General features: G+C 46.1%; 1 long non-coding RNA gene across 1 annotated transcript; it reads left to right on the forward strand.

Moving 5' to 3' along the window:
• The first annotated feature begins 559 nt into the window (after positions 1 to 559).
• Positions 560 to 5,771, forward strand: LOC310700284. The gene is made up of 3 exons (XR_014522557.1): positions 560 to 784; positions 2,747 to 2,841; positions 5,554 to 5,771. It is a non-coding gene; the product is annotated as an uncharacterized lncRNA (long non-coding RNA).
• Positions 5,772 to 14,662: the final 8,891 nt, after the last annotated feature.

Consider the following 14,662-nt stretch of genomic DNA (forward strand, 5'->3'; position numbering starts at 1 on the left):
CCTCCCCCAGGTGTGCCCTGTGAGCTGCCCAAATCTGCTTGGGGAGGTTGGGGGAACCCCTGGAACAGATTTAGGTAGGAGAAGAGGTGTGGAAGTCCCATTGCACGTATAGGACTCTGACTTAGCACTATGTAGAATGGCTGAACAGAAGGAAATGAGATGCCTGTGGTGGAGGAAGCAGAAATCCTAAGCCAGGGTAGTCAGTGCAGTATTCTCCATAAGCTGTGGACTATAACTCCCATCAGGCCCAGCCAGCATAGCCAGTGATCAGGGATGATGGGAGCTGAATCCCAAACATCTGGCAAGTGCTATGTTGGCTATCCCTGCCCTAAGTATATTTCATTAGATGAAGTCTTTCTGCCTGTAGAGTTTTCCCAGAACCTGCTCTTTTTATAGAACAGAAGCCTGTGCCAAAGAGTGACATGGAATCACGTACTGACTATTAGGGAGCGTGGAAGAAAATGCATCTAGTAGCCCTTGCCCGGAGAATATCTCTCTATCTCTCTATATATCTCCTTTAGTGGCTATAAAGAGTGCATGACAGAACACAAAACACACACCCTCCCCAGAGCCTACAAGTAACTGGCTGCCTTGTTCTGTTATTCAACAGTTCTGGTTGAAAGGTTGCAAACACAGCACACCCTTCCCTGAGGACCAGAGACTATGGCAGAGGGCCAGACGCCTTATCTCTGAGGCAACTGATGCAAAATAAGAGGCCAGGGAAAGAAGGCCCGCTGGAAAGAAGGCCCGCTGTGACTTGCCATCTTTCCTCTCTTCATTTAAGGTGACTGGTGCTACCATTTAGCAGATGTCCGTCTCTCCGTATTTGGAGAGTTCCAGGGGGCATAGAGGTACCCACAGCAGCTTGGGAGATGGGAATGGCCTGCTCACTTCCCATTGGGACACTCCTTGCCAGTGAAAGAGGAAATGTTCCTCTCCCATTGCATAATCTCTTGCTGCAACTGTCCTGCTGTTTCTCCAGTCTATGTGAAATCAAATGCTAGGGAAATAGCAGTCTCCCATATATTGGCAGGGATGGGGGGGCAGGGGGTGGGAATCGATGCAGTCCGCATTTAAAGGTGACCATATGAAATTTTCAGTTTCCAAAACAAAATGAGAAGTGGAAGAAAGCCATCTTTTGAAATGTCCACCTCTCTGAATTTTGCAATGGAATTCTCCAGCCAAGTAACGTATACAAAAATGCAGTTACTTGGATAATGTGACCATTAAAATGCATATATTAGTGGGGAGGGAGTGTGCATATTAGGTAAAATTGCAAACAAGCATATATATTAGGAGGAATTCACACTAAACTGCTGATGAATTTTCATGAGGACCTTTTTTTAATGAAAACTTATGGAAATGTGGAAAACTGCAGATGGGAAAAGGGAGAAACTGAGAAAAATGGACATTGGCTGATTTACCCATCACTAATCACTGGTTCATTTAGTCATGTTCCCTCCCCAAGTGTATATTTTTGGGGGGCGGGTGGTGGCAATCATGGGGAGATACCCTTGGGAAAGAAACCTGTCAAAGTTCAGATAAATAGGTCCAGAGGCTATTGTGCGAAGTGGTTTTGTTTGTCATAAAAATGGGGAAAGTCTGGGGGTGCATTTCTCCACCTCACCTTCCCAGAAGCACCCTCTGTGAAGCACAAAGAGCTAATTGCCTGTTTTGTGGAGGAAGCCGCCCCAATAGTCTAATTTCATCGCTTGTGCCCTGCTTTCACAGCCAAAAAGTCCGGAGGAGAATGATGACTCACAGGAAGAACACCTTTGTTATTCCTTCCCCAAAGCACAGTGATTTGAGGGCACAGGGGAAATCATTCACTGTGATGGAAAAGCTAGACCTGCCCATCGAAACAAGAGATTTCCCTGCCTCTCCCCTTTCATGCTCCGGTTGTTTCCCAAGTCAGCTTGTTTTCATTTCCCAGAAATAAGAAGGCAGTCAGGCTGGGGGAGAAGTTTGCATGTTTAACTTTTATGGGGGAAGTGAAGCAACAGTTCTACTCGGAAGGCTGAGAATTCCCTGGTCCACCTCGACACACCTTGCTAGCAGTGCAACCCAACTCAGGAACGTGAGAGACTGCATCTGATCTGGCCCATTGTTTGGGTTGCATGCAGAGCTGATGCACACCCCTAGTATTTCCATCAGGAAAGCAGCACACAGAGAAGGCGGAGGCCTCCCTTTCCTGATTCATTCCTACCCACCCACCCATCCCAGGCTGCTTTCAAAAAAGAAAACAGGTAGGAGGTCTGGCCCTTTGAATAAATAGAGAAATATTCATTCCTGTAGTTCATACAGGCACTGCCAGCCCCCTGCCAGTGCATTTAACTGGCCACAATGGTCAGAGGCAGATAATAGCTGGAGGTGTAAGAGCACACCAGGCTCTTTTTGTCTCTGAATGTTCTTGCTTTCCTGGCAAGACAATTTTCCTAGCCTTCTTTCTTCCCCAATGTAGTTCTTGTTTTGCCTCATGCAGCCATCAGCATCTTTGTTCCATGATCTTGATGTACTGATTCTCAGTAATGGCAAGAGAAAACTGGTGCTGTGCCAAAAATTTCTTCTGCTCCCCCCCCCCTCCATCAACCAATAGGAAAAGCAATTGCCTTCAATTCTGGTGAAATTTTCATGGATGCATACAGCGTTTTTGTTCCCTTTACCTTACATTCAGGGTATCCAGGCTGTTTTATTTTATTCTGCAAATCATCTCTCCAGTGCTAACTCTGCCCATGGGATTTTTCAGATCGGAAAGCGTGGGCAGTGATGGAGTGCTAAAGAAATGTTTCACAGAAAGAAGAGGAAGAAGACGAAACGTACCCCCCTTGGCAACTTGATAAGGTAACCTCAGTACCTTACCACACCTATGGAAACTCTGTAGAAATGGCCTGTAAATAAATATAAGTCATGATCTGGAATACTCTGCTGTTGTCAATGGCCCTGTCCTAATGTGACACCCTCTGGAGGCAGCCAATAGGGCAGGAAGGCCATAGGGCAGGGGGAGAGAGAGAGGAGGAGGGGGCATGTCTGGGCTGCATAGTCACCTCATTCAAAATCAAGTTATTTACGAGTCAGGTCTTATGGCAAGAGCTTAAATGTTGCCATCACAAAAGATGCATTGAGTTCTGTTGTACTAGCCTGACCGCCTACGACTGCTCTGTGCTCAGTTATATGTGATATAAAGATAAGGCCTGGTGAGGGGAGCAATATCTCAGAGCCTACAAGGTCATCGGGAATGAAAGCTGAATTGTGAAGCTTTCTGAAGGAGTACAGTGAGAAAGTGCCTGTCCCTTCTAAAGACCACCTCTCTGTCGCCTCCCAGCCCCCTAGTGCTGTGATGGCTAACATTTCACATACCAGGAAAAATCCTACAGTATGATTCTACGAATTCAGCTCAAGAATCAAATGTTTAAAAGCCAGCTAGCTTCAGCTGCATCCTGAGGGCTCCAGCCCAGAGGAGGAGTTAGGGGAGCATGGCTGGTTCAGTTGCACTGGGCACAGAGCCTTGGGGATGCCATCACTATGGACAAACAGCGGCATACAAATTTAATAAATAATAATAACTATAATGTAGAATGGAAGGCGAGAGGGGTGTGTGTGGGGGGGTGAATTTTGGCATTGCACATGGTGCTGCTGACATCTGAGACCCTAAGATCCACCACTGCCCAGTTTCTCCATGATGTTCTGGTTTCAAAGCTGTTTCCATCACCATACGTGCACCTCTATGGACTACTTCAAGAAGCATCCCTGGGGAAGGGCTGCAGCTCACTGGTCCAGCAGCTGCCTTGCATGCAGAAGGTCCCATGTTGAGGCTCCAGCATCTCTAGGAAGGGCTAGGAGAGACTCCCATCAAAATCCCTGGAGAGCTGATGGCCAGCTAGTGTAGACAATCCTCTGCTATGTTCCTGTTTTCTCCAGGTAACTCCACTCAGGGTCCCCATCTCTCTGGCCTTCATGAGGCTCTGCAGGCCTCCACAATCACAGTGATGCCCTCCTCTCTCTCTCTAACTTGACTTGAATGGACAGTGATGGTCCAGGCTGTCACCTTTGGCTTCATGTGCAGTGACAGCCTTGCTGTTGTGTTTCTTGTAGAGTGACCATGTGTCCTCCTTTACAGAGGACAATCTTTATTCTGAAGGGCTTCCAGGAAGCAAACACTCTGTCCTCCATTTGAAGGCCTCTCTGATCCAAGTCTGGTTTAAAGATCAAGACCCTCAAAAAGGGAGAATGGAGGTCCTGAATTTGTTCATCAGCAGTTAGCAACACCTGCACATTAGAATGAGCCAACACACAAGTCAGCAAGTCACACTCTTCACCACTATGGTGAGATGTAGCACTATTTAAATGCCAGTAAACATTCCTAAATTCCATACACATAAATTAGCAGGTTCAAATCAGTAACTACTTTGGTCCTGGTTTTGGGTAATGTATTTCTCTTTTCGGTTGATGCATAAATGGTCACCTTAGCTGCCAGGCGAGCTGAGGTTGATGGGAAAGTGATGGGAAGCATATTTTGCAAGCAGCAGACACTGTGATGGGTGGTGTTATGACTGGAGGAGGCTCTTTAAAACAGCACAGAAAGGAGGACAAAGCAGAGATCAGGGCTAATAAGCAGCTGGCTGAAGCCGACTCCCCTGAAAGGAATAGAAATAAGCCTTATGTAACCGTATCTCTGTAATCCGCCTCTCTGTTGGGTTTTGCCTTGGACACTTTGTGAAGCTCAAGGAAGAACCTCTGAGGTCTTAAAGTATCTGACAATAAGACGGCATTTAAACACAGCCCAGTGTCCAGCCAGGTGACTACACAGAGACAAGAATAACCTGGGGTGGTAAGGGCAGGAAGGAGCCATTCGTTGGTTTAATGCAATAGACGGGGGGGGGGGGTATATCTCTTATTCCTCCATCCATCCTCCCTTCTTGACACGGCACTAAAGGGGCTTTGAGATTTAGGCCTGAGATGCAATTATGCAGGATAATCCTTTGCTGCCACAGAGATGTAAGGTTCTAAAAAGAAAGACCTTTCTTTAAATTAAGAGGTCCTTGATCCTGTGCAATGACAAGTTGTGTTCCCGAAACTCAAAATATCTGACCCTGCTGTTATAACTGGTGTCAGCAACATTGCATCAAACTTCTGAAGAAGAATGTGGAGGGACTGATTGAACGAGATCTCCAGGTAGGTTGTGGACATGGGCTAGGAGGTTCCTGTGGTTGTGGGGTGGGGGGCTCTAGCAACTAGGATGGAAGAGAAAATCATTCCATTTGCATTTCCACGTGACCCTATCCAACCTGCACTTCCCAGACAAAGATGTGAATTGAAACATAGTCATCCTTTGACATTCGTACTTCACCCAAATTTTGCAGTACAGTTCTCCAGCTAAAACATGCATGGAAAAATGTACGTACCAGGTGAAAGTGTGAGCAAAAATGTGTATATTCCTGAAAGGCATGTACAAAAGGCGTTATATTAGGAGAAATTGCTTGCAAAAATGCATGCCTTAAGCAAATTTGTGTGCAAAAATGCATATCCTAGGAGACTTTTTTTTTTTTTTTGCAGAAATCAGAGAGTTGGAAGGGACCTTGAGGATTCCAGTCCAACCCCCTGCAATGCAGGAATATCCAGGTGTCCCACACTGCTTGCCCTGTGGAACACCCTCCCACCAGATGTCAAAGAGAACAACAACTACCAGACTTTTAGAAGACATCTAAAGGCAGCCCTGTTTAGGGAAGCTTTTAATGTTTGATGCATTATTGTATTTTAATATTTTGTTGGAAGCCGCCCAGATGGGCGAGGTTTAAATAATAAATTATATTATTATTATTATTAAACCTTGGCGTTATCAGTACCATAAGCAACTGAGCTATCTTGTCAAGAGATGGGGTAAATGGAATTTAAGATTGGAAAAATAAGAAACAGAGTGTGGGTGGGTGGGGAACAGCACAGAAAGATTTGCCCATCCCTCCTAGTAACCTGCAATGCTGCTAACTTCACCCAGGATGGACAAAAGCAAAGTAAATGATTTAGTATGTGCAAACATATGCAAGTTGTTGCTTACTTGGGACTTACAGCTTTCGTAATTCAGTTTCCCTTGATGCTGAATCAACACCTTTCTCTAATCACAGAGTAGGCACTCCAGGAGAGGGATAAACACACGATGGAGAGGGGACAGAAAGAGCTGAGGAGGGTTTGGAAACTGACACGAGGCGGAGGAGCACAGCAGTTTCGCTCTTTGGAAACGGGAGGGGGAGAAACAAAGCGCAGAGCTGCGCGGCTCGTGGCTTTCCTGGCAGCGGCACGTGAGGAGCAAGAGCTGCTCCAGCTGTAGGAAACAGAAACTGCAGCCTCTGCAGCTGCTGGCTTGTGAGCAACTCTCGTTCCCCGCAGTTCCTCTCAGATGGAGGAGACTCTTCCCCCAGCAGCTCAGTAGGAAAACAAAACAGAAAACGCACAGGTCTCTTTCTCTTTGCAACATAACAAGGTTGATGTAACCTGGATTTCCTTTCCCTTTGTGCCACAGGAGGGAGACAGAACATGAAGGACCATGGAAGAATGATTTCCCTTCAGGCCAGACCACCCACGGCCCATACTTCACCGAGTATCAGAAATGTCAGATTTCCAGGTGAAGGTGCTCGTGGGTGCTTCCTCCCCAGCCAGACACAAGCAGGTTGCACTGTCTTCCTTTCACTTCTCCATTTCTCCGTTTCCTGTCACAAATACTGAGCAACGCCCCCTCCCCCTTTACAACCTACTGCAGTTTTACAAATGCAACATAACATCGTTGCATTTTCTCTCCCCTCCCCTGTCTGAGTGATGGGGAACCTCTGGCTCTCCAGGTGTTGTCGAAATACTACAACTCCTCCCATCCAGAGGCTTAGCTAGCAAGTCGGGTGCCCAGTGCGCCCTGACCCTCCTCCCCTCCTAGCTATACCTCTGCCACCATCCCTGGTTGTTTGGAATCCCAACAACCTCTGCAGGACCACAGTTGCCCCACCCTTCTTCCAGGCAGGTCTGCACCATACATTTAAAGCACACAACTCCCCCCACCCAGAAACCTGGGAACTGTGGTTTGTCAAGGGTGCTGCGGATTGCAGCTCTGCAAGGGGGAAACTACAGTTCCCAGGTTTCTGGGTGGGGGGAGTTGTGTGCTTTAAATGTGTGTTGTGTGCCCTTTAAATGTGTTGTGTGGATCTTCCCTCTATATCTATCTATCATCTATCTCTATCTATCTATCTATCTATCTATCTATCTATCTATCTATCTATCTATCATCTATCATCTCATATCCTCCAACATTTCTCCAATGAAAATAAGAACATCCTAATGAAAAGCAGGACATTCTAGGATCAAATCAGAAACTGGGCTGGCTTCTGTAAATCTGGGATTGTCCCTGGAAAATAGGGACACTTGGAAGGCCTGCTATCTATCTGTCTGTCTGTCTGTCTATCTATCTATCTATCTAGTGCTTTTTTTCTTTAAAAAATATGTTTAGGGGTATTCTCATTTTCCTACTCATATTGAATTACTGTCCCTCAATGAGGCCAAACTTAGATTCACAACATGTTTAGGGGTATGCGTACCCCTGCATACGCCCAGAATAAAAACACTCTATCTATCTATCTATCTATCTATCTATGAATGAATGAATGAATGAGTGATATAAGTATAGTTATACTGGGGAATATAGTTATATTCCCCAAAGAAGAGTATATGGTTCATTCTACTTCACATGTGCTGTATACCTTTCTCTCCCAGAATCACAGTACACATTCCTCTCTGACTGGATATCAGGCAGCTCCCTATGACCTGGCAGGTTACGGGCTTCAAGATTCGCAGCCTTTGTTTGCTTCTGATGTAATTCATTTAAGCCAGAGTTGCTACCTCAGTAATAGGCCTGCCTTGTTATGTCGGCGAGTGAATCGATGAGCTGGGGTTTCACTCTCCCTTAATTTGATGTGGTGTTTGAGGCTAAGTGGTGCCCCTTCTGTCATAGCCTCTGGCTTTGTGGTGGTCATTAGACCTTTTACGTCTCTCGGGAAAGGCGAGCGTCATCGCAAGCCTCACAAGCTGGGAGCTCCCATGAAACTGTATCGCCGCAAAGGGCTGCGGGAGGCTCCTGGGTCTTCTTAATGGAACTGAGGTAACTAATGGGACCTGAGGTTTCTCGTACGGAACCTCCCAGTTACGAAACCCAAGTTGTTATTCTGTTCCACTTGACAGGTCATCCTAGGGAGGAAAAGATCCAGCCTGCTCTGTCAAAACAAAAAGGAGCCAAGAAAGCCTTGCCTCTGAGGATTAATTATACAGACTGTAAAGCACAGATGCAAAAAGAAAAGAATCGGCACTGAGATCCTAAGCACAACACACTTTCTTGGAATCAGAAAATTGAGAGCAGATTCTCAAATAAGCCTAAGCAGGGTTATGTTTTCAGACAGCATTGGAAATTGGTAAACAAATTAAAAATGCACTTTCTTACTACCATGGTGCCAAGGGCTGCTCCAGACAGTGGCGGAGCTTCATGCTCTGGCACCGGGGGGGGGGGTTAGAGCAGGTGTGGATGTGGCTGGCGCACATCCCGGGGGCACATCCCAGTGCGGGCAGGGTGGCAGCCACGATGGCACTCCACTGGGACCATAATGCCGGGGACAGTGCGCTCCCCCCTGCACTCCTCTTCCACTGCCAGTGGCTCCAGATTATTTATTGAGCACTTGTTCTGATCTGCTTGCACAAAGCTTACATGATTGGACTATAGCCAGTCTTTATTGTACATATACTGTACCACTTTGGTAAGGTCCGGTTGCAAAGTGGTTTGTAAATCTGCAAATAAAGTAAGGGGAAGGGGAAAATGTGACGGGGGGCGGGACTCTGATGAGATGGAAAGATGGGGCAGCTTCAGAAGGTGCTGAGGCCATGGAAAATGAGACTGGACTTGTATAGGATCCCTGAGCCACAGGTTGTCCATCTGGGCTTTATAGCAGGTGTGGGGAACCTTTGGCCTTCCAGTTGTTGCTGAACTGCAGCTCCCATCACCTCTGGCCATTGGCCCTGCTTGCTGGGGGTGCTGGGAGTTGTAGTTCAGCAACATCAGGAGGACCAAAGGTTCCCCATGCCTCCTTTATATAAACACTGACATTATGGTCTCCTCTGTGCTGGAGAAGTGAACCTGCTTGAATGCTTCCTGTGTAAATAAACAAAGGCACCAACCTCCCCAGCCTGCAGAAAACAAGAACATCATAAAGCAGGCAGAGCTAAAATCCATCTCTTGCATGCAGAAAGAGTTGTTCTGACTGGAGAAGATTAAGGCTCATTGGGCTTCTTGTCCGGGCTGCATATGCTGGACCCATCCTCCGAGTCCCATTGCACTTGTGACCCTTTCAGGGATAGTGACACACCAGGCAGAATAAAAGTTTGCACAGTTCCATATATATTACAGATCTCAGGTTACTGGTGATTCTGAATGAATTTCAGGCTAGCAAGGATGCAGAGACAGTCCTCCCAGATTGGAAGGGCTAGTAAATTAACCTTGCCCAATAAGAAGAGCCTAAAACTGCAAGGATTTAATATTTCAGAGCGAAACCTCCGGCCTACTAACTGGTTCTCCTGGCAATCTGATGAACAGCATGCCTTTATGCCTTCCCAATTTCACCAATCAACAATCAAATGCATACGGGGCACTTTTACTCATCCCCGATGAGGTGGTGGTAGACCTGTTCGGCTTTTGCCAGTATCTGATGTGTGAAAGTATCAGCACTTCCTACATTAATGAATAACCATTTATGGCCCTCCTGAATCCCCAGCGGCTGTTGACATACGTTGGGATCATTCCTAGGCTAAGCAATTAAAAGGAACTTTTATTGCCACATAACGCTGCGTGTTTTGCCAGGGAGGTCTGGCTTTTTAGGTGGCAAAATACCTTCCTCTAGAGTCTAGGTTCCAAACAGTGCAAAGCCAATAAGGAGCTTTGGTGTGTCATATTGGCAGTACCCTCCTGTGGGTGACAAAGTAGAAGCTCCTCACTCCCTTGCAATCTGCATAAGACCTGGGTGGAATCTACACACATATTAAAAACACCGTGAAAATGCCGTTTTTTAAAAAAAAACATTTTGAAAAATACATTGAATTTGGCATAGCTCACTGTCACCATCTAGTGTCACACTTGTATATTGCACATTACAACACATTTAAAACCTTTTATTTGCAGCTGTATAGCTGAGTCCTTGGATGCCTCTTAGTCTGTGCAGGACACACCTTAGGGCTACTCTTCAATTCTGCACAAGCACAGAATTTTCTTGTTTAAAAGAAAAAGCTAATGGGCTTTAGGACTAGGGAATAGCTTAGTTGGCAGAGCATGAGACTCTTAATCTCAGGGTCATGGGTTCAAGCCCCATGTTGGGCAAACGTTTTCTGCATTGCAGGAGGTTGGACTAGATGACCCATGAGACCCCTTCCAAATCTACAGTTCTACGATTTTATGATTCTGTAATAACTTCTTGGTAATAATGCCTCTGAACCCAGAATGCTTCAGAATAATTTTCAAGCTTCAGAGAGCTATGCTTTAAGTGCCCTAAGCTACCCCTTTAAATGAACTAAAATGCATTATTATGCTTTTTAAATGTATAAATGCAAATATATCTCATTTATACAGGTTTCAGCACTTGGCTTTTCTTTGTACAGTTCAGTCACTTGCAGTGCAACATAAACAAAGCCCACCTCAGGGATGGATTACGTCTTCGTCTCCTAAACATCAATCATATAGAAAGCCAAAATTGCAGTGGAAATAAATTTGGGTAAGTAATCAGAAATTCCTGTCACCCTGTTGGTAAGAAAGCATGTATTGGACCCATTCCCTAGTTACATTTCCTAAACTGAAAGCAGATATGTAGAAATTGCCACGAGGATTAGCTTGCCTTTTGTTGTTGTTGCTGTTGCAAATATCTCGGCTCAGCCCTGTGCTGTTGTGAAGTGTGTCAGCCTGGCTTGAGAAAGCATCTTCTAGGTTGAAAGGAATCATGGGAGATGTGTGTCTCTCGCATGCTGAGCTGAGGATACAAGTTCCTGATGTCATTTTAAGAAAATCATTGGTCTAATCTTGGCTGGGTCTTTTGTTTGTCTGTCATCATCTGGAGTTTGTTAAATCCTTTTGGCTTAGTAGATGTGGATGTTGTTGTGTCATTCATCGCGCTTGCCAGGACAACAGCCCTCAGCCACTCCTGCTTTGGGTTTTTTTACAGATGTGGAACTGAAAGAGGGTGACAGTTTATTCCTTTTTTCCCTCCTGAATTGTTGTGTCAGTCATCTAGAGGCCTTCTTGGTGCAATGAAGACTAGAAGTGACTTAGATCATTTCAGCATTGTGGCCCTGAGGATGTCAGCAGAGAGCTTGGGGTTGGGAAGGCAATTATGTGGTGAGATTCTTGCCCATCCTGGCTTGTTAAGGCCAGTTGAGTGAAGCTTAGGAGCCTACTAGCTGAAACCGTCAGCATTCCACTGCAGGGAGGGAGGGACCGTTCTCTGTTAAAAGAGGTGGTTGTCTGCCCACTCCTGAAGAAACTGTCTTTAGATGAGGAGGATGGAGCCAACCTGTTTTCAAAATCTAAGAAAATCAATCAAACGTGTGGTGCCAGGGCAAATTAAGGCGTACACAGACGTTGCATCCTCCGTTGACCCATTTCTGTCAGGTATTGGGCTTGGTTATGGAACTAGGATGGCTTTAGTGGGACTGGTTGTCCTATTTCCTGCCAAAAAACCCATGACAGGTACTCTTACTTGAAATAAAGAAAGAAAAATGTGAACATGTATTATAGCAGTGTAACTGTACAAACTTGGCATCGAGGAAAAAACAAGAATCTCGTCTAGCAGCTCTTAAATGGCAAGGGAACAGCAACCAAACAATCCAGCCCAGGAGCAAGGGCCAGCATTCAGGCACCTGAGAGTAGTAAGAAGGGTTTCAAGGCTGAATGGGAGCTGAGAGGTTCTTCCAACAAGTTTCCCCACCTACATGCCAAATTGCCAAATGTTTAATCAGAGGTGGAGAATACCCAGTACACATAAGAATCCCTGCCCCTTCAGGATTTCCTGAACTGCAGACAGGCTTTCTGCCTATGGGGTTGAGTTCCCTGTTTCCTCTTGATGTGCCAGCTCTCCCTGGGTGGCACCACTGAATCCACTTTCCCCTCCGAATCCCCCTGCTCCTGAGCCCCCCTCACCTTCCACAGATGAGTCAAAATACAGCCTCTGGGCCTCCTGGTGTTTAGTCAGAATCGCCTTTCTTGTAACTGGAAGCCATATATTCAGTTCCTACCCTTTGGAGCAGGAGAAAACAAGCTTTCTCCATCTTCCATGTGACAGCCCTTTAGATACTTGAAGATGGCTATCATATCTCTTCTCAGTCTCCTCTTTTCCAGGCTAAACATACCCAACTCCCTCTACCATTCCTCATAAGGCTTGGTTTCCAGACCCTTGATCACCTTGGTTGCCCTCCTCTGCACACGTTCCACCCAGTTTGTCCATATCTTTCTTAAATTGTGGTGCCCAGAACCAAGGCAGAATAGAGTGGCACTATTACTTCCCTTGATCTGGACACTAGACTTCTGTTGATGCAGCCTCAAATAGCATTAGTATTTGTTGCTGCTGCATCACACTGTGGGCTCATGTTATGTTTTGAGTCTACTAGACCCTTTTCACATGTCTAAACCACAGAGCCTAGGGCAGCGGTTCAAATCCCCACGACAGGGTGAGCTCCCGTTGCTCGGTCCCTGCTCCGGCCCACCTAGCAGTTCGAAATCACGTCAAAGTGCAAGTAGATAAATAGGTACCGCACTGGCGGGAAGGTAAACGGCGTTTCTGTGCACTGCTCTGGTTCGACAGAAGCAGCTTAGTCATGCTGGCCACATGACCTGGAAGCTCTCTGCGGACAAATGCCGGCTCCCTCGGCCAGTAAAGTGAGATGAGCACTGCAACCCGAGTCGGCCACGACTGGACTTAATGGTCAGGGGTCCCTTTACCTTTACAGGCATTGCATTGAAATTCATGCTGTTAGCCTGGGGCTAGTTTGAACACAGAACACAGCAAGCTCATCTACCTCAATATTGTCCACACTGACTGGCAGGAACTCCCCAGGGTTTTAGACAGGACATTCCCAGACCTATCTGGAGTTGCTGGGGGCCTTCTGCTTGCAAACAGATGCTCTAACCACTGAGTGACAGCCCCACTACTATTGATCCTTTGTATTTAGAAATCTTTGGTTATTTTATTGTCGATTGTATCGTTTTACTTTGGAGAAGCTATCAGAAGTTTTTGAGATGTTGTAAAGGAAAATCTGCTTGACCCAAACAACAAAATTGGCTAGTAATGGATTTGTCTTTGGGGTTTATTTAATGCATAGGGCAGCAAAAATGGAGCGTAGGTTCCAAGATTAACCTCTTTAAAAATAAAATTCATATATTATTTGAAGGATAAAAATACAGTCTCTGTGGCCCTGTGTTTACCCTGCCGTCTTCAGCGCCCTCCAATTATCTCTCCATCTCTCTTACGCTGCTGTATAATTTATACCCCTGCAGTGGAGTGTTTTGAAGTGGGAGGTCAGGACTTGTGAGCTATGAGCCCGGAGCCTTAAAATTACCCCCTTGAGCCCCTTCGAGGTATCATTACGGAGCCCTCAGAATAGACTGCTGCAAAGTCTTGGCTCATCCTTCAATTTATCTGAATTTGCTTTATTTCTGAGCAGCACCCCTCAACAAGTCTACTGAGCGACCATGACTCTTAAATAAATGGTGGCCAGAGAAGAAATCCTTGGAGGAGCTGTGGAGTATCCTTTTGCCTGGAACACACTGGCTTGTTCCTACATCGCAACAGAGAACCAGGGTATAAGTCTCCCTGTGTTTTTATTCTCTTTGTGTCAGGCTGCTGCCAGCGACTCCCATGGCTGGTTGCCTAGGAATGTACAAAGCCAAGGAAGGTTCTTACCGTCCGCTTTTTATTCAATACTTACAGAGAGAGGCTATAGAACCCAGCCTCTTGGATAATGCCATTGTCCCAAGTGAATCTCCACTCCACCCCCTGTCTCTCCCACTTCCTCATTCGTCAATCTCATCATCTCTACGGGTGCTGATAAGTGCTCTCTGCCTTTGAGCTCTTTGCTCTCCTAATTTCAAGGCTCACCCGGTTCTGGGAGAGGGGGGTCTGGAATGCTTTCTAAAGACAGTGTCCATCAGCTTTCCCCAGCCCCGGTGCTTCCTCTTTCTCTTCCTTCTCCTCCTCTCCCATTATTTTTCAACTTTCCTAAATTTATTTCCTAAATCTTCAAGGATGCACTGGCAGCCTCAGTGTCCTATTTGGGAATGACCATCATAATCATAGAATTGTAGAACTGGAAGGGACCCTGAGGATCATCTAGTCTAGGCATGGGCAAACTCGGCCCTCCAGATGTTTTGGGACTACAACTCCCATCATCCCTAGCTAACAGGACCAGTGGTTAGGGATGTTGGGAACTGTAGTCCCAAAACATCTGGAGGGCCGAGTTTGCCCATGCCTGATCTAGTCCAACCCCCTGCAATGCAGGAATATGCACCAGTCCCATAAGGGGATCAAACCTGCAATCTTGCTGTTATCAGCACCATGTTCTAAACCAACTCAGCTATCCAGGCTCAATTTCTTATCCCACTGTTGAG

The sequence above is a fragment of the Podarcis liolepis genome (genome assembly GCF_965112155.1).
Source record: "Podarcis liolepis genome assembly, chromosome: 2".
Classification (NCBI taxonomy): Eukaryota; Metazoa; Chordata; class Lepidosauria; order Squamata; family Lacertidae; genus Podarcis; species Podarcis liolepis.